The sequence below is a fragment of the Anguilla rostrata genome, chromosome 9 (genome assembly GCF_018555375.3).
Source record: "Anguilla rostrata isolate EN2019 chromosome 9, ASM1855537v3, whole genome shotgun sequence".
Lineage (NCBI taxonomy): Eukaryota > Metazoa > Chordata > Actinopteri > Anguilliformes > Anguillidae > Anguilla > Anguilla rostrata.
The window spans coordinates 16862509-16883248 of record NC_057941.1 but is presented as its reverse complement, the minus strand read 5'-3'; the positions used below and the strand labels follow the sequence as shown (position 1 = coordinate 16883248).

At 40.6% G+C, this 20740-nt stretch overlaps 1 long non-coding RNA gene across 2 annotated transcripts in view; it reads right to left on the bottom strand.

The window, feature by feature from the left end:
- Positions 1-20740, bottom strand: part of LOC135263068 (uncharacterized) — a 65345-nt gene that overhangs the window by 25974 nt on the left and 18631 nt on the right. The window contains exon 3 of one of the 2 annotated variants that reach the window (XR_010332387.1): positions 7029-11290. The exons of the other annotated variant lie outside the window; for it this stretch is intronic. This is a non-coding gene — a long non-coding RNA (uncharacterized LOC135263068). Of the gene's footprint in view, positions 1-7028; positions 11291-20740 lie in introns of those variants that run through there. 2 annotated transcript variants of the gene reach the window in all.

Sequence of the window (20740 nt, the reverse complement as noted above, 5' to 3'; positions counted from 1 at the left end):
CTGCGATTCCGTCTGCGTGCAGCTGGGGGCGCCATTGTCGTGCTTCTTCCGCTCGGTAAGTCCGGTGAAAAAGACGAGCCGGAATGCTGCCGTCCTAAAGAGAGGAGACAGCTGTGCCTCCGCAGCCCGTGAGCCCGTCTGACCCCGCAGCACAGCTGCAAAAGCCGGGGAAGCAAAGAAGGTCGAAAATGCCGCGGCATACCAAGGACGCCGGACGGCGAGAGTGAGCTGAAAAAGCGAAAATAGCATTTTGAAGATTCGACATTTCTGCGAATCAAAGCCCCAAGCTTCCCTCCATTTTCTGGAAAGTTCCAGGGCGGGAGCAGTTAAAGCCGCTCGGCGCCCCCTCTCCGCCTCTCCGCCGTAACGGCCGGGCTTTATCTCGTCCCGCCGGAGGAGCGGATCGGCGGGGCGGTCCCGTCCCGTCCTGTCTGCTCCGGCTTTGCGCCGCCGAGGAGCGCTAAGCTTCTTCACCTCGCAACAATGGGCTCACAGTCTGGCCTTTGTGGGGAGCGGGGAAGGGCCCGTTTCCTCGGCAGCCGGGCTCAGTCATCCAGACAGAGAAAAGGGCCGCACGGGGCCGGGGCCGCGGCTGAAGGAGGGACCAGCCACTTCATTAGGGCCGTTTATGAGGGAAAGGCCCTTTCTTCTCCCCAGCCCCCTCCAAAAAAAAAAACCAAAAGAAAAAAAAACCTCCAGCCCTTTTAACTACCCGGCTCTCTTCTGAACACAGCGAGGGCGCCTGAGACACATGACAACTTGGAAAGATGAATGATATTTATCTTTGTGAATACACTTGGAATAAGGGGGGAATTTGATATTGGCAGCTTTATTCCAAACTCCCCCCCCCCCATCCCTTTCCTCAGTTCTTTGAAGCGCCTCTGTTTTGGGTTTGGGGGCGCCTTAGCGTACCCCACTGCTTCCTCTGGCTTTGATATCTTCAGCAGGGTGAGGGGTGAGGATTGTGAGGTCTGTGTTTTCGGGCATCCCAACTTCTCGCACTGAGGGGAGTAACCTCTGGTCCCGGTTCGAGCGAGGAACACTGACAGGGATTCCAGTCATTCTCAAGTCTTTGAAGTGAGCGTTCTCGGAGTTACTAATTAGCAAGGGCAACTCAACGTTTAGTTTCCTCTTGAAAGGGTGTGAAAGAGCATGTGTGTGATAAAGACTCTGGCTGCTTTTTTTGTGTGTAACAAGGACTTTCAAGGCTGTTGATTTATACAGAGACTTGTTTTGGTAAGTGAATAAGGCCAAATCTTAACTCGAATGGCTTCAGTGAAGGTGTGCACTTGCCAGTATCTACTGTGCACTTCTCTGTGTCCTTATTTAATTGCTGACTAATTCTGAATCACTCCGGAGGATTAACATACTGACTAGTCTAGACAGGTCATCTCTTTGTCTTTAAAACTTTACTCCCATTGTGCTTCATAGTGCTTGTGTCATGTGACAAAAGACGGAATAGCTTACAATATCAGTGAACCCCTCTGCAAAATATTATGGAAAATAAACATTTAAATCCAAATGTGCTTTAGGTTACAATGTCTTTTATAAATCATTTATGACATTTAGCAGGAAATTAATTTTTTTCAATTCATTAAGACACAGACCATTAAATTCTGTTAATGTGAATAGATAACAAACCTTTGATAACGAATGGAAAATAATACTTATTTACTTGTTACAAAGGGTGCATGGTCATTAGGTGCTTCTCGATCAAGGCCCTCTTCCTGTTCAGTGAACTTCCACAATATTTTCTGCGGTCGCAGGCCTACCAGTGGTTTGGATGTGAGAGCAGGAACAGTTTTATGGAGTGCTCCTCTTCAGAGAACCTGCAGGTGGGGTATTGATCTCATTCATGTGACGCCTCCACACCAGGAGCACACACAGTCGGGGGAAGGAGCCATCCCCAGCGAACCTCACGGTGCTCAAGGTCATTTCTCCGAGAGGCAGATGTTTGGCTTTTGTGTCTCATTCGGCTGGAGACAAGAGCCCCAAAATAAAAGTGTTTATTTCCCCCCACTCTAAAAAACAACAATGCATATTCCACAAAGGGTGTGACAGCTTGATAATACATAATGCATAACATCAGAATCCAGATGTTGGGAAAATGCACTGTGACTTACAATTAATGTCAAGACCATCACATAGTGATATCTTGAAATTATTAGTAAGAGCTCCAAACAAAACATTGGCTGTTGATTGTCAATTTGCCATTTGATTACATCCAAATATGTCCTTGGGAGTGAGGTTTAGGGAAAGCTATCATATCTAACAAAATAGTTCTTAAAATTTTGACTTGAAAGCTTAATATAAATATGTGGTTAGAGTGTCAAATAGTAATTAATCCTATGAAATGCTCATTTTCCACTCTCGCGTAAGGAAAAAGCCATGTTAGAAAATGACCATATAATTGCAACATCAAACAAACTTTCATTCTCAACCTCCACACGACACAATGCTGATGTTAAATCACGTCTTTAAAAAACTTTCATTTCCAACTTTCATTCCAAATCAGTGTTCAGGAAGACCATTAATTTCCCACATCGTACCAAAAAGTAATTTTTAACTGTGCCACAGAATTATTATTGAAACATTTAAAAAAAACTTTCATTTTGAACCTTTATGCAATCTCATACTAACTTCAGGCAAGCCAAACTTTCTGTGTCTATTCAACCGTAATCCAGCCAAAATGGCCAGGGGGGTTTCGTCTTCCAATTAAAATTTTATTAAGTTCATCTCCTTGACGCCAGTGGTTGCATACGCAATTGGGCCTTATCAGCCTCCTTATTATCTGTCAAAGGGGCCGACCTGTGGCTGGGAGGCACGAGGACATCAAGCTGAGGATGTGCCTGGGCAGGTTAAGCAGTCTAGCTGCAGCTTGTGTCGGCCTGCCGAACCGCCTGCCCAATCGGCACCTGGAACTGATGCGTATTCCTCGGTACTATGGAATATGCATCAGTATGTCCCCCGGCTGTTTATACCACCTGCTTGTGAAAACCAATGGCAAACTATCGCTAGATAACACAATAATACAGTAACAGTATTTGACATGAAGGAGAGCAAGAAGAAAATAAAACTGTTTCCAAGAGCTGCCAAAGATACGAGATCACCAAAAGGAAAATATTTCCTCCAGAAAGCCAATATAGAAAAGAAAAAAAAACATTTTTCATCAAAGTAACCCTGGCTTGATTATTTATTATTCACTTATAAATGTATAGACCTATATCCACAAAATTAGAGTAGCGTGTTTAATAAAAAAGGAAATTGAGGCTTATGGTTCTAATCAATAAAGGATTAAAATTCTTCACATTGCTGTATTTTCATGTAACTTTCAAACTTTACAAACATTTCAAAACAGCTTCCATCTCCATATCCATTTTTCTCAGAGGCTGTACTCTACATATCCCACTGTTCTATATATTTTCCCCTTTCCCCCTATGGCACTCACAAAAGCAGAAGGCCCATTACTGTATTTAGGAGTCTGAAGTAATGAGCAGAGTAGCTCCTGTAAACCTGCAGTAAAACGGTGTGTCGAATGACCTCTTCAGTAGGAGGCATGAGACTGGGCAAAGAAGAGAGTCTAAGATGGCATCTACTGTTCGATAAACCTAACTGTTCTACTCTCCATAGCAATAGCAGGCTTGTCTGGACAAGTGCTTGTGGGGGGGGGGGGGTCATTTTAACATGCACAATTCCATTTCTTTTGTCGACGGAGTCTCCTTCCCTCTTTCTCTATCGAGTTATTGGGCTTGGCACAGTGCCACTCTGTGCCCGTAGCTAGTGTTCGCACAGTGGGGTACATCCACACACTTTATACCCATAAAAAAACCGCGAGGGCCGGAAAATATTTTAATAGCTTCCGTACCCACGTAGCAAGCCCTGGTCCCATGTGTGGAGCTTAAGACCCTTGCATGTGTTATTGGTGCAATTAAATGCGAAACACGGGAAAACGAGGTGGGAAAGACGGGCAGAAAAAGGTCGTAAACAAGGGAAATGACAGCTGACAACTTGTAATTTCGGGAAGCTTCCTTCAAAGGCGAGAAGCGCACTGTTCGCGGTTTTCTGCGGTGACTTTTTTTTTTTTTTTTTACGTCTTCTTCATATGTAATCTCGAGGAGAGAAAAGAAAGCATGAGGTAGCAGGCAGCAAAAGGAAATATTCACAGAATGTAAACGCAATCAAAGCTGCGAGCTCGTGGCTTCAAAGTGGGCCTGCACCGAGAGCCGCGCTCCCCGATCCCTGGGGGCACCGAGGCAGGGAGGAGACTTCCACCTTCATGTGCGCATCCTTCAGATCACAAGGAACTCTGGGAAATTTAAAAATATCTGCGCAATTGATCATCGCGTCTGAAGTGAGCTCTTACATTATAAACACTCGCGCAGAAAGAAGAAGAGGAAAAAAAAAAAGCTCTAATTTTTCATCTGCTTTCAGCGCGCGTTCTGTAGCTACAAATTGCATTTAATTACACGCTGGACGCAAAGGGACACTTAGTGACAATATAAACACCAATTTGCCATTGAGGCAGTCAATGGGAGTCAGCCCTAGTGTCTATCGCGGTGACGCCATCCTCTCTATAATGATTTTAATACACCCAGGAGATGCCTCATGCCTCATGCCAAGTTTGCATGTTAATAGATTTAAAGAAAGATTTTAATGAAGTGATGGGGAGCCTCACACTGCTCATTATATGCAGTCTGTTACCCTGTGGTAACACGCTATCTCTTTCATTTTTTCACATTGATATACTGTACCACCACGTGACCACGTTTTTTTTTTTCTCCCCCAGAAAAAGACGTTGCATTTCAAACGTGTTTGTAATATACATGTAAATGTCAAATTTAACTGCCTCAATTTTGTTTAAAAAAAAAAAAAAAAGAGGAAGAAAAGTCTTTACACGGTACATCAATTTTAGGGCAAGCCTATTGCAGACAAATAATAAAATGAGTATCACGTTCAAGTGAAAAGCCATATGGTAGTTCCTTGCCTCCATTACGCAAGGGGAGAAATTGTCACACAGAGAGAAGCAGGGCCCTGGGCTCCTCTGAATGACAATGAAAAAGACTGAATAATGAAGAGAATAACTTCCAGAGATAGGGACTGTGATGGATAATACATGATCATTTGATACAGTGTTAGATTATTAAAATATGCTGTAATTGGCTGGAACAAGCTTAACCAATCACCCCAATCAGTCATTTAATGAATCGACTCAATCAGCTATTTAATGAATCAATAAGTCAGTCATTTAAAGAATCAATCATCTTTCATGTGGCATAGTTTTCATTACACTCAGATGGTCACATGGCCTCCTTACTATTTTTTTATTTCAATTTTAACATATAATTAACATATTAAATATAATAACAAAAAAAACTTGAAGAAACAGGGGCTTTCAATAAAATGTGTGTGTGTGTGTGTGTGTTCCATGATATGTAGAAGCCTTGATATTACCTGTCAGTGAGGTTCAGTCTGCTGCAGTGTTGAAAGAGGGCGTATAGTCTTTATTCTGTCCTCAGGGGTAATGTATGCATGACCTGGGGAACAGTGATGTAACAGCAGCACAAATCTGATTACTTAGCCTCTAAATAGAGTTTCAGTATGAAACCAAAGGTTTCATTTAAAATGACTTCCAGACGCAGTTCAGAAGCTACAAGGATATGGTTGGCTTTTGAAATGTTCTCTCGTTAATAGTATGTTTTAATTTTATAGATTTTTGTCTCTTTAAGATTATACGGGACAATAAAGGAAATTATTAAGATCAGGCCCCTCTGTTAAACCTCTAGAGGCTGACAATGTGCATTTTTGCTTCTACTGCAATTTTCCAAATTGTACTTATTTACTCACTCGAGGGGAAGCACAATTTTTCCTTTTTCGCCCGAGGAAAAAAAAAAAAATCCATTAACAACAGGCACATTAAAGGTGGGAAAATAAATATCCCAATTCTAGCCAAAGTGTCTTCATTTTGCTAAAAATGTGAGATATTCTGTTGCCATGGCGACCGAGTGGGGTTGCAGCCCTGTTCCCAGCTGTTCGGGAGGTTTTTTTTTTTTTTTTTTGTGCGCGCATTGAAGCCGCCTCCGTGCTGTGTTCCCCTTTCAGGCTCCAGAATAGCGTCTCAACTAATCCGTGAAAGTTGCCGCGCTCTGAACCGGCGGCCAAGCCTTTTTCCCACTGAATCGGGTCCCAGGGTCCGAGCTCTCTTGCTTCACGCTTGATTGGTGGCTCCTGTGGCAGGACTCTCCTCCCCGCTGGGCGTGGGCCGTCCCTCCCCCCCTCGCCGTACCGCTCGTTGCGGGGGTAATCGGCTTCTCCCTTGCATAATTAGCAGCTCAGAGCCGGGGGACACCCTGCTGCCACCTCCCTGCCTACGCCCCCTCACACCCCCCCTTCCGGGTACTGCGAGGCTGAAGCCCAGTCCCCATCCAGGGAAGAGCATCCCACAGGCTGCAGCGGCCGGGCAGTCTAATGGGGAAGGCCTAAACCGGCCAGGCAGTAGGCAAGTCTGTAATCCTTCCTGTCCACGTCGCCGTGTATATACCAGAGCCTTTCCAGTGCCTCGCAGGACTGTTCCTTGTACTCACCGTGTGCCGGCGCTCCCCAGACAGACAGGGGTCAGGAGTCAGGGGTCAGTTGGCTGTGTCACTTCAGCCTCCACAACCGGGAAAGTCATTTAGAGTCCGGCAACAATGTTATCTTTGCATTTTCTTTAACCCCTTCCCATTATTTTGTTTTAACTCCCTTGTCAGGAGCAGCTAACCAGGGGGTAACGTGTGCTATCAAATTTCTTTCACTAGATTTTGGAAAAAAATCTTTTATTTCAGGTCACCAGCAGTATAATGTATTTATCAGAAGATCTTGTGAATTATAAGTAATCCGCCTAAAGATTTTCTGTATTTTCACAGTATGTTGTCTTTATTGTTGAACAGAATTATTTTGTGCAATTGTCATCTAACTAACTCAGCTAGTAATTAAAGTTCTGAGAAGATGTGCATACCACCGAAAGTAAAAAGGCAAAAACAACAAATACACAGCAAGATACATGTTTACTTTAGAAATTCCATTATGCATGTAACAAAGTGGTTTATACAGATTTAAATAGATTGTGGCCACACCGTGGCTGTGGGGACTGTGGGGGGGGGGGCGCGCTGGATCCCCTGATCCCAGATGACTCCTCAGTACCTGGGCTTGCTTTGATTTTAACTGCATTCCCATGATATCAGGTTAGGGTGGTCTGGTCTGTACAGTGCAGTCTGCAAGTATTTGGGCAGCGACACATTTTTTGTTGTTTTGGCTCTGAACTCCACCACATTGGATTTACATTCAGATGAAACAATGAATATGAGACTATGAGGTTAAAGTGCAGACGGTCTGCTTTAAAGGTGCAGTTTGTTTTAGAACACTTTTGTCAATATTTTGTTAAATTTCCTCCACATTCTGACAGATATCGATAAATCAATAGCTCAAAGAACAAAATCTAGTCTCTCTGACTGCCCAAGGCTCTGAAATCAGCCAATTCAAATTTACCGCGCATGAATCTTAATCAATCGGGACAGCTCTGTACAAGGAGCCTTCCCTACCCGCCTGTCAATCCTGTTGCACTTTCACAGCATTGTAAGAGCAGACAGGGCAGGGCTAGACAGATACGAGCAGAGCAGAGATAGTGTTATAGCTAGCCAGTAAAAAACAAAAGGCAGAGAAAATTTGCCAAAATGACCGGTTCCGCCTTTGCCTACTACTATTTTCCAACTATAACTGTGAAAAGAAAGATTTTAAACCAAAAGAAAGGAGACGAGTAAACACCGGTTCAGCTTTTTAGTGATGGCAAGAACTCGGCTATTCAAAGGGCTTCAAAAGTGACGCTGAGCTTGCAGTCATTCTGCTGGACAGGTAATTACCTTGCTTGTTCTATTTCTGTTGGAATTTGTTGTCACCCCAAACTGTGTAGCCAAAGAAGTTACTTAGTTACTTGCAGTTGCTTCATCGATAGACATTAAGAACGAAATGTGCTGTAGTAAAACAATAAAATTCAAAATAAAGTTTGGTTGTGCAGTAGGATCCCTAACTTTTTTACTTTTTAAGCTTTGTTAACACCGCCAGCTCACACTAACTACCTCTACCTTGCCAGCAATACTGCATCAAACTCAACAATTTTTGTAAATGATATGCTTGCTATCGCCCATAGCTGTAAATGAAAAACTATATGTTCATCGTTTACGTTCATTATGATATGCGTTTTCTCTTCTACCTGTGAATGAGATATGATGCGTTGCACTTCTTTCTCTACTTTTTGTCCTCTCTCTCCAGAACTGAGGTGCGCAAGAGGAAACAAACCATTTTTGCATGAGAGAGATCCAGTTAGCCAGCGAGAGCAATTGAAACCCTGCGAGAGAGATTGAAACACTGTGAGAGAGGTCCAATGAACAACGTGCGCAATCCAGTGGACAGCAATGGTGGTTGAAAGTGACTTGCAAGAGAGATCCCACCACGGACAGCATGTACGGTCCAGTGGACAGCAAGGGTGGTTGAAAGTGACTTGCAAGAGAGATCCCACCACGGACAGCATGTACGGTCCAGTGGATAGCAAAGATGAATTCAATGTAGCACCCAGTTAGGTAGCTTCACATCAGTTAGCTAGATAAATACTTTGTATCCTGAGTTAGCTGGTTAGCCAAGACTACATTGTTCTGCTAGCTAGCTGGCTGGCTAGCTAGTTTGTGTCTGTTGATTTACCAGGTGAATTACTATTGAGCTAGTTAAAAAATGATGATCATGTTGACAATTTACCCCTTTAAGCTTTACAGTTTCCTTACCTATAGTAGGTCTTCATGAACGAACAAACCCCATCGACAAGAAATTTTATAATATGGTACAGTAGGCCAACTTATCATAGCATGTCGGTTTCCATGTCAAAAAAGAGCGTTTGGTTTAATTAAAATATACTTTTTAATGCAAGAACATCCTGTCTTTTCATTACTCTAGAGGTGAAATGCATACTTGCATCATACTCCTGTACCAGTGAAATGTTGCCAAACTGGTCCACTAATTGTATGGGAGCGTAGTAACATTACTGACATTGTAAACAACAAGGAAGTGGCAGCTGCTGTTATCTGGCTACACATTAAGTATGACAATGCAGAAAACGGTTGAGTTGCCTTATCAATAACTGGAAATAAGTAACACATTACTATATATGATAATTGTCAACACGATCATGATCATTTTAATATTAATGCAATAATAATTCACGTGATAAATCAACAGACAGGAATTAGCAAGCCAGCCAACAAGTTTCTTATCTAGCTAACTGATGTGAAGCTACCTAACTGGCTGCTATGTTTCATTCACCCACGCTAACCACTGGACCACACGTGCTCTCCATCGGACCTGTTACGCAAGCCACTTTCAATCGGGCATGCTATCCACTGGAGTGCAAGTGCTGTCCATTGGACCTCTCTCGCAGGGTTTCAATCTCTCTCGAAGGGTTTCAGTTGCTCTCGCTGGCTAACTGGATCTCTTGCGAAAAAATGGTTTGCGTGCATGTGTTTGAAGAGAGAGCTGAGGAGAGGGGGTGGAACATTTTTCTTCAAATGTTTTTTTTTTTCTTTCTTGCTCATTTCTCCAGACTTACATGATATACCTTTAATATGAGTATTTTCATTCATATCCATGATCCATATAGGAATTACAGCTCTTTTCATACATAGTCCCCTATTTATGTATGAACATAAATTTAACAAAGTTGTCATATTTAGTGCTTATTGCTGAGCTCACCAGTGTATTCTAGCTTCTTAGCAATGTACCGAACAGTTGATTTTGACACACCAAATGATTTGACTGTCTCTGATTTATTCTTACCCCATGATGGCCTGCTTTACTGGCATTGACATTTTTTGTGTCCTCATTCATTTGATACAACAACAACAGACCCCAAATGCCACACCTAGAATGAACTCTAGACCGTGTGTTAACTTTCTTGTGCATGAACTAATAATGCAACAAAACACCTGGCTATGACACAGCTGAATGTCCAACTGTCCAGTTACTTTTGGTCCCCTAAAACGGGGGGGGACTATGTATAAAAAGGGCAGCAATTCCTACATGGATCTCAGATATAGATGCAAATACCCATAAATTAAAGCTGACAGCTTGCACTTTAACCTTCATTGTTTCATTTCAGATTCAGTATGCTGGAGTTCAGAGCCAAAACAACAAAAATTGTGTCAATGCCCAAATACTACCAGACTGCGCCGTAGGTGGTGAAATTGCAGACTTATAGGCATCTGCTACAGGTGCCTCTGCAGGGAATTGCACTAGCAGGTGGCTGCCCTGCTGTTTGAACTGACCCAGAAGTGAACATCACACTCACATAATTGCTGTGTTCCAAGACTACGATGTTCCTATTTGCAAATTTTTGAAAATGTACACCTACGGCAGTTAATTGCGTGTCATAAATATTGGCATATTGAGGAATCCTCACCCAACAAAATAGTTACAACAGCAGTAATAATAATAATAATAATAATAATGCATAGAAGAGTACTTAAAAGGACCATTAAAAGGACCAGATTGGACTACCTCCTAGTAATAGTCCAATGGGACAGAAAATTAGTAGTACAGAAGGACTGAAATAGCTTTGATAATCAGGAGGGAATAATGTGCAGAAAAATTACACTTTTCATTCTCCATTTCTGCAGTTTGTTAAGAGAGTGATAATGCCACCATTATTTGGCATTCGTTTAGTTGGACGATCAGAAAGTGAAATAGTCCACAGATGTCCCATCACATTATAGGCCACAGTAGTGAGGGGGTGTGTGCCTCAGATTAAGACATATCACCTGTCCACAAAACTCCATGCCCCTCACTGAACTATAAGCAGGACAGGTACTTCCCCAAAGCCCTGATGAGGAAGTCCACAGCATGCATCGATTTCTGTTTCAGCATGGTGTAGCCATGTCTGTTCTGTTCTGGATGCGTTCTCCCTGACATTGACAGGACCAAGAGACTCGCAATGAAAAAAAAAACAGCAAACAGGAAGTGCAGCAGGAAACCGAAAAGCCCACATTTCAAAAGAAGAAAGGAGAACGTGCAGTAAGGCGGTGTGTATGTTGTGAAAGAGAAGGGCAAGCTGAGGAGCGTAGACAGTAAAAATGGCAGACTTTGTGGACAGGAATGGAATGACAAAAGTGGAGGCAGCCCGGTCCTCCGGAAAGAGATAGAGAGGGACTACTCCCGCCGTCTCTCATCTGTTCAAAAGGTTTTCATTTTTTTTCTTCCCTCACATCTTCAGATGCTGAAAAGGAAAAGGGAGAATGAGAAAAGAGCCAGAAGGTGGCACACTGCTCTCTTTTTGTTCCGCGCTTCGGTGAAAGAGAGCTCTGCTGCCTTGTCCACTCCTTTCTTCCTCCTCTTCTTTAGGAGGGAAAACATTACAAACAAAAATATTCCCTGTCGATTCACCGCTAGTTTGTGATTCACTTTTCTATAATTTTTTTTTTTTTTTTCACAAAAACCAGAGTAGTCTGTGTGTCACTAAAATCAGGCAAACGAATACACACAATCCAGGACGTTAAAACAGAAAAGGAAAAAAGTTCTTTAAAAAACCTTACTGGTTGCCAGAAAGCTGGGAGACCCCCACCAAGCCGGGAAGAATAGTGTAACTTTAGCCTCCCAGCTGTAAATCTCAGTCTGTAATCCGTCCCCAAAGACACACTGTAAAGTGCCACTCCCATGCCTGGGCCTCCCATGCCTCTGGTGGGTGAGGATGCATAAGATTCAGGGTGCCACACCGTTTCTCACTTTAAACGTGGAAAGGATTTTGAGCCGAAGCATTGCGGGGAAGGCCGACAGCTGCGGCGAGCTGCCTGTATTGTACCACCGTGACCCCCCTTTCCCCCCGCCTTCCCCTCCCGGGAGAACGTCCTCTGACTCCTCCGGGTATGCCACGGAGCCAGGTGAGTGACGCTCGTCCTCCGACTGACCTGTTTTGGGGTGCCGCGGCTCCCAAACGCACATGGGACAGGGGTGTACCCCTCCGATGCGCCCCTCGCTCGTTTAATTCCCGAAGCTCCGCTGTCTGCCTGAAACCAGGTGCCGGGATGTTTTGGGGATGGGGGAGAGTGGGCTGAGCAGCTGGGGGCTCAATATGTGCATTTTACTCTCTTCCCTTCAAGCATATGTTGTGATAATTGCTAGAGGTTGACAGTCAATACCGGCAAGCCGTATTTGGCCTGTGAAGACTATGCTGTATATTTACCTCTTTACTTGTTAAGCACAGTTGCACAGTCTGTCTTCTGTCAGTGAATTATTCCTTCATGTAAGGGCCAAGCACAGTGCTGAAAGGCATTTAAAACTGACATAACTCAAACTGAGTTCAACTGTCAAACATTAATAGAGCTTCTGAATACTATAAACAGGCAGAATTGAGGTTTCCAGTACATATAAATGTCATTAGCCGAAATGTGAAAATAATATCATAGCCAACTTTCGTAGGAACTAGAAACAGTTTGAGAGCAGTTGAATCTGAACCTTGATGCTTAAACTTGACCCTTTTTCATGTTTGCCTCATCTAAGATGCAGGATCGATTGATACGTCAGCGTGACTCAGCTACTTCCAGTGTGTTTTTTCAGCCCTGCCTTTCTCAGTTCATATAGCTTGTATGCTAGCCAAGGTCATGCATAGACAGCCTATTCTATCATCTGCCTGTTGGTTATTTTGTCACATTCTTCTTTAGTGTGTACCGTAGAAGGCGTTAAAGAAACATGGTACTTTTGTGTGCACAGCTGTGAAATTCAAAATCCTACAAAATGTTGTGCTCTGAAGCAAAATGCATTTTAAAACATTCTGCAGTTTTTTCCAGGATTGCTCCAGGATATTTGTTTTCTCAGTATCCACATACAGCACATGTGCGGCTCACTCCTTGTATAACACTATTTAAAATGTGGTTCTATTATTCGTCTATATAAGCACATGTATAAAGATACAATATATGCCCTGCATTCAGTCTAGTCACACTGAACTTTAAGAAAATTTCATTTTAAAAATTAAACTCAGTAGACAGACATCACAGGTACACATCATAAAAGTGTGTTGTGATGCTAAACCTGACAGGTATGCAGAGACCTTTGTAATGAAAGTATGTATCAGTAGTCCTTGCTATTTTTTCAGACCCTTTGATATTTGTTATCAAAGGCAGTAACACCGAAATACCTCTTCTTGCCATTTCTGAAACGCATTCGCACTGAAGTTCTGCCAACAAGGATACTTCCCTGTATAAAAGGCCTTGTATATTCTTAAGCAGATTGAGAAAATTTTACACAATGAGAGAATAACAGACTTATCAGGTGCATTGACATGTGTATAGCTGATTGTATATTTTGAAAATAATTTCTCATTTCAAATGATGCTCAAATAATTATACAGCAAATGAAGTCTAAATAAGATCATATTGCACTCCATTCTTTGGATAGCAGTCAGCTGTGCGCTGGTGTTTATTTAATGAAAACAAAGACATTGTTTTCATTAAATTATTCATTTCATTCAGAGCACCACTGGCTCTTCATAGCAGAACTCCCCTTGCTAATAAGGCAATGGTAGCTGCGTTGTATCGCTTACAGCTGTGCCACTTACAAACCCACAGAGAGCGAAGCTATCACCTAGATACTGGACGGTTTTATGCACATTCAAATGTAGATATTCAAGAACATGGTGGCTGTGGTAATAATAATAATGATTTTATATATAAGAATGAAAACAGTGTTGTACTTACAAAAATTATACGAAGCGCCACTTACTTTTTATTGATATTGAGCCTGGTAGCAGACTGGGAAATTATATTTCTGAATTTCAGCATTGCCATATACATTATTTGTAAATAGATCATTATATGTATTTCATGTATTCCATGTTTCTTGGTAGCAGAAAATTGTTTGCTTGGGCTTTTCCATTTCAAATTGGCTGAGCAAAATGAGGGGGAAATTCATCATGTAAAAGAAATGATCTCCATTGCATCTCTAGCATGATTATTCTTTTTAATCATTTAGAAAACACAGACACAGAAAATCTGAAAATCTATTTTTACATAAATATATGAGCTCCGGTCACACTCTCTCTCTCTGTCTCTGGCTCTCTCTGTACAGGAACACTATATTAATATCTTCTTTCCCTTTAAAGTTACCACCAATCATTCAGGCCTATTTGTGTGTGCAACAGGGCAGACTCTTATATAAGTCTCTTTGAGCCTTTGTTTCTTCAAGCTTTTATGATGTAAAATGAAAACAATAATAAAACTGCTCTTTTTTTCTCACACATGAGGTTACATTTTGTAAATCATTTCCCAATCATCTTCATCACTTGTAGGAGTGAAAAGAAAATGTGATGAGCGTGATTTATTGCCAATTAAAAACCATTTAGACCACTCTCAGCAATCTTTCTGTTGTTAATACATGACTTCTTTCATCTCACTTCACAACAAAATAAATAAATAAACAAATCAATAAATAACACAACATTGAAGACAGTGTGAAGTCCATGAAAATATGAAAATGTAATTACACCATGTAAGTAGTCAGTATTTTGTTTCGTCATCTCTCATAACCCAGCTATTCTGTTCAACAATAATTTTTTGATTGACAAAGCTGCACCACAACTCTGACTCCATGTATAGTATATTTATAGCATCCCCTGGTTTATGCACAGAATAAACAGCGGACATAATGCACACTGTAAACTATAGCACACTGTAAAAGCAGTGTAGCCAATACAATCTGGAAGTAACACGAACTTTCAAGGAGTGTCTCTATGCCATTACTTTTGCACCACTTTTACAAACAAATGCACTGTTCATTGCAGTATTTTCTGTCGCATGACGTCAATACTCTTCCTGTAGCCTAGTGAGCACGCAGGACGTGGTGACAGTTTCTAACGTCTCTGACAAGAACAAACATGTTAAAAACAGATGGCGTGTCTCCATTTTATACACTTGGTCTGATTCACTCATCATTCAACGAATCAACATCTAGCATCTGTTTCCGAATCCATCCCCCAAAAGATCGGTGAAGTTCTTGTTCATAACATTATAATGCAATCACGGACATATTTCTTACAGAATTTAAATTCGACTTTAAATGAAAGAGAAAAAAACAGATGCATTCCATTTAGCGGCCGACTAAAATATATTTTTTTAATTACCCTATTTTTTCGTGCTGTGCTTCTACTTCGAAACGAAAATGCTTTACAAACGTTCAAACAGAAAATTGACTAAGTAAATAGAGCAGAGAATGAATAAACAAGAAGCTGAATTTTAATGTGGGCCTATGCTTTGTGTACTTTCACTTCTTCAGAAACACGTTATGGTTGTTATGTTGGCTATTGTTGATTCACCTTGGCGCAGCGCGGATTGTTTATGATTTAACTTTAACTTTATGAACACGAATATTAAATGCACTAACTGGTGAAATGCTGAACATACTGAAAATTAGAATGTAATAACAACAAAACATCAAACTTAAGCTTTCGTTCTAACCGTCTGTTTGCCAGCTGCGTTGTGCAGGTTTTTTTTTATTTATTTTTTTTTTAGGTTTGAGGACCACACGTGGTGTACACAGCATAATACAACAAGAATCTTTCTGGAAAGACAATTTTGTTTTAACTATGCATTGTATTTTTCAGACAATCTATTGTCAATTGTTTCAGTGCGGGTGCATTTGAAATATTGAATGATTTTCTTTTCCATTTTATTGTTTGGAACAAGATGTACTGTGCACTTGTAGTAGGATTTAGCTGTGTATTTGTGTCAACATTATCTGAACTGGGTGCAATAATTTCAGCTGACAGTAAATGTTAATTTAGTCTTTGGGTGGATGTCAAAAGTAAGAAAATTATTCAGGATTTATACCGATATTTAACCATGTATTTGTGTCTTTCTGTTAATCTGCTCTTAAAATCTGATATACCCAAGATTTGCCATTGTTTTTAAAATTATTTTATCATTATTCTACAAAAATAATTTTACTTAACATGATTTATTAAAATGATTTGACTGCACTACTATATATGTATATTTATAATTGTATATTAAGTTTTTTTTTTATCATTCTGTGTAGTCATGAATTAGTTCATTAGTAATTTGCATACATTGGAATTGTGAGTGCGTCATTTTCTAGTTGATTTTCATTTTAAATGCTATGAAAAGTTTATTTCTAAAGTAAAATAGATCATTAAAATGTAGTTGTTCAGAGGTGCAAATTTGTGAATAACATTAAAGAGTCACCTGAATACACAGAAGAAAATAAAAAAATTTAAATGTGTGTTTTAAGGACAGCAGAGTTATATATCCTTCTAATTCTGTTCATATCAGAATTTATTCTTACAAAATAATAGGTAAATAATACAACACAGCTGCAGAATGAAAACAATTCAGTAAATGAAAGTAAGTCTTAACCAAAAAAAAAAAGACTTGGAGAGATGTTTGATTGTGTACTAAACTTTTTCCAGTATGGAACATAATTTGCCACAAAATGGTTGTTGTTCATCTTTCAAGGTCTTGAGGTTCAGTGTAAAACTGCCTTATAGTCTTCCTCTTTAGTTTTCCAATGCATTCTGAGCATTTTTCATGTCAGCGTTTTTCTTTTATAGCCTTGATTGATGTTAAAATAATTGATTGATTGATGGCCTTGATTGATGTTAAAATAATTGTGCCATTTTATGTGTTACAGAAATCTCCTGTGGTGGGGTCACAGGGAAGTGAAGAAGAGGAGAATATGTTTATAAATGCCGCCCGTGGTAATTAGAGGTAGGATTATTTCGTGCATTTGAAACAGATTATTGACATTTTTGAACTGCCCTTTTTTTCATGAGAGTAAATCCACGGACAGAATCTCGGTTCAGGAAATGATTTTTCAGCCACTTACGAACAACAATACACTTCCGTCCTCATATCGCATCTTTCTAATTGCAGATATGCTTCTAAAAGCTGATGCCATTTCTCTTGAGTGGCGAATTGTTTCCAGGCCTGTAATCCAAAATATCTCACCATAATAAGACAATAAAAGGTGCAGTGTAATTGTGCACGTTTTATGGAGACATAGAACTGTTCACATCAAAGCAAGCCAAGGTGTTTGGGAGAAGGTGTTTGGAGTTATTAATTAAATTAAACATCCTGGCTTAAATATTTCATTTTATTACTATAATATGCTCATTGTATTGTATCAATAACAATATTAAGTTATGTTCAAATAATTTCAGGACTGTGATGTATTGTACATTTTCATATAGGCACTCATCTAACTTCAAAAACAGGGGTCCTTTCATTAAAAACTGTCATTTAACAGGCGACCCGTGCAAGGGCTCAGTTCAAGTGTCACTCTAGTCTAATGATGTTGTTGTTGACAACCTGTACTTTGCCGACACCCACAGACTTGACCTTTCATATTCTTTCTGGAAAATGAGGTACAACGGTGTAGCCAGGTCCATCAAAGATGCGGTCTGTGCCACGTTTTCAACCATGTTCTACCGGCAGGTCGGTTGGATTGTGCATGCGTGGGTGTCGGTTGGTTGTCGTGTGGGGCTGGCATGGGCACCCCTGCAGTGGGCGTTCTGTGGAGTCACAGTTCGCCAGCGGGCGCTGCTCTTGGGTCAGACTGTAGGTGACTGAACCAAACCCAGGCTCAAAGTTTTGGCAGCACTTCATTCCTACACCAGTGTTGCTCCCCGTTTATTTGATTTACGACGCACACTTCTTTTTTTTAAACGACCAGCGATTTATCCGACATCATTTCTACACAGATGTATATTGTAACGGATTGAAATATGAAATAATGTTGAAATATGTGAAATATTCAGAGACTGTGGACAAGGAATTCTGTTTCAGCTTTGCAGGAGACCCATTTCTTGCCAAAAAAAGGGGCATTCCAAATTCATATTAATCAAACAGTATATTTATTTAAACTATGAATAAATAAACCATGTGTATAATTCAAGGATCTTGTGAAAGTTGCTCGCAGCATGCAAACTCTTTGTTGTTATATAGCGTAGCATTACCAGGGTTGACATTAGTAGGGATCTCGCTAAAAATACACCATCATTAATACATCACTAAGGGCTGGACACAAGTCTTATAATAACAAATCAATTAAGTTCACAAAAAGCCATCTGACAACAGAATAGAACATTGTTTTTCAAAGACACTCGGAGTCGATGCTGTGCTCCTGATTTTTCAAATGATTAAGCAGAATTAATGTCTTTTTAAAATGTTGGCAAAAACTTTGAGCGCTGAAATCCAAAACACTATCAAGGAGCTTTCCTTGTCAATCTGAGAGGAAGCGGATCATCCTCTTTGAGATAGCTTTTCCCCAAATGAGGAAAACTGATACTGGCTAACTTCTCTTTTAAAGAGGAAAACGAATACAAAGCCGAGTGAATAGGGGGCACTTGAACTTCCACAGTATCTCTGAAATAGGTAAATAGAATCAAAGCACTACTGTTAAGCTGCTAGAGATGTACCGTAACATTGAACAGGATAATTAGTGACTTCTGTCAAAGGTCAAGGCAAAGTCAGCCCAAGTATTTGGGCCCTAGTGTCTGTTATTGGTGCAGTTTGAATTGCAATAGAAGTAATAGAATGAATTGACAGTCTCTGGCTGAGATTTTTCAAAACATCTGAATATATTAAAATGCGAGTATGTGTAGATGAACCATGCACTGCACCTTTTGTTTCTCTCTCCACATCATAAATTCTGCTGATTTAGATTCCATTTGTCATTTGATCATATTTATGGCCATTTTCTCATTGCTAGGATTTGTTGAAAAAGTATGAAGATACAACACAAATATTCACAGAATTCACTAAGTGGCACTGGGGAAATAAAATCTCTGAAATGAGAACCATCAAGGGAACAAATATTTTAATGTTGCACTGCTGCAAAGACATAACTATTCTGGCTTTTGGGCAACTTTAATTTCACGTTCACGTCTGCAGCCTGCAATATGGTGAAAATTGGGTGCAGCAATAGAGGGCCCTCATGGAGAGCCGGGCTCTGCCTGGCTACTGATTGGCACCAGAGCCATGGAGGCTGGTGCATGACGTTTCCATGCCTACCTGCCACATGCTGATCAGTCCGATCCTGGAACATACTGACAGTGTTGCATCACGAGATGACTCTCCCTCAGCTCAATTTACACCTCTTTCCCTGAGAAACATGTCCACAACCTACACACATTACATACAGAAACTTGTCAAGAAACTCGTGTTCAGAATTTTTTTTTTTTTCATATTTTAATCGTGCTTGACCAAAAAAACAGAAACTAATATCCATACCTGATGACTTATTTGCAAGTATGTTGAATAATTACCAGTTTTTAATTAGAGGTACAGGATGAAATAAACAAAATAAACTGAAAGGACCTTGAAAGTAATTTGAAAAACATTGTAAATAATAATAATTGTAATTAACCTTTAGAGTCCATTTTCTCTTTTTTCTTGTTTACTTTATTAGATTTGTATTATTTGAGCGCGCGAGTAACAGCTGTTCATTATTTCCCTGACGTCACCTGATGCCCCAGACATTTAATGAAAGCCAGTCTTGCACGATTAGAATTGACTGTACATTCATTGGCATATTCTACCCCAAAGACAGTCGTTTGACAACGCTTCGTTTCTTTTCACCTGTCCTGTTCACAGACAAAAGGACTGCTCGGACTGACAAACGCACAGGGATGATCACTCGGGCTCCTCTGCCTCAACAGGTGGCGGTGGTTTAAACGCTCCACTTCCGGCTCCCCGGTTTGCAAGGTAACCATACGCGTACACAAGCACGTGCCTGGAGATTAGAACGCTCAGTCTCCGTGGTGACAGAAAGACGGTACAGGCTTAAATCCTGAAGCGTGAGCTGAGTAAGCTCTAGCCGGCCTGCCACGGCGAGTTTCTGCTGTTGCATCACCCGTTTCCAGCAGCCAGAATTTCAAGGCCGCGTGTCTCTGTCAAACAGAAGCATTTATTGAATGTGAAAAAAAGAAAACGAACCGCGAAAACAACACTCCACCGGAAAAGAGAAAAGCTCTCCGTTCCTGACATTAGCATAGGCGGTGAAGTTGAATGATTTCATGTGGTGTCAAAAAAAATCGTTTTGCTCTCTGAAGGAGGATCCCGACGTGCTTTGCAGCTGACTTTGATTTTCACAACATCAGTTAGACATGGCGTTTGAGCAGCGAGTAAATTGTGCTGTTGCTTTGATTCCATATATTCTGGCAGACACAAATATACAGAAAGAGATTTTTGGACTGACATAAAGCGGTAAACAAGGAGCACTAGGGAGTTACCAAGAAATCTGCCTCTATTTGATCACATCTCATGAAATAATAAAATAAAAATAAAAAAACACATCCGTGAGGTTTCCGTTTTTTTTATTTTTTTATTTTGCAATTATAATTTGTCTGTTGTTTCTGCTGTTCTAAAGTTGTTTTTCAGAGAAAGATATAACCCTTTGTGTTTATTTTCCCATAAATAAATGCCCAATATTGCAAATACAGTATGAATATTGAGTATCAACCTAATCTTAACAAACAGTGAATTTAGATTTGGCACGTTTTCCCCCATTGAATCTGTTCCATCATGTATTTGCATCTGATTGTAAATAAAGAGAAGGTGATCCTTCAGGTATTTCTGCCTGTCTGCCTTGCTGATACAAATATTCTGTTTGATCAGTTTCATGATCTTCATAGATTGAATGTCTAGACTGTGCTTAG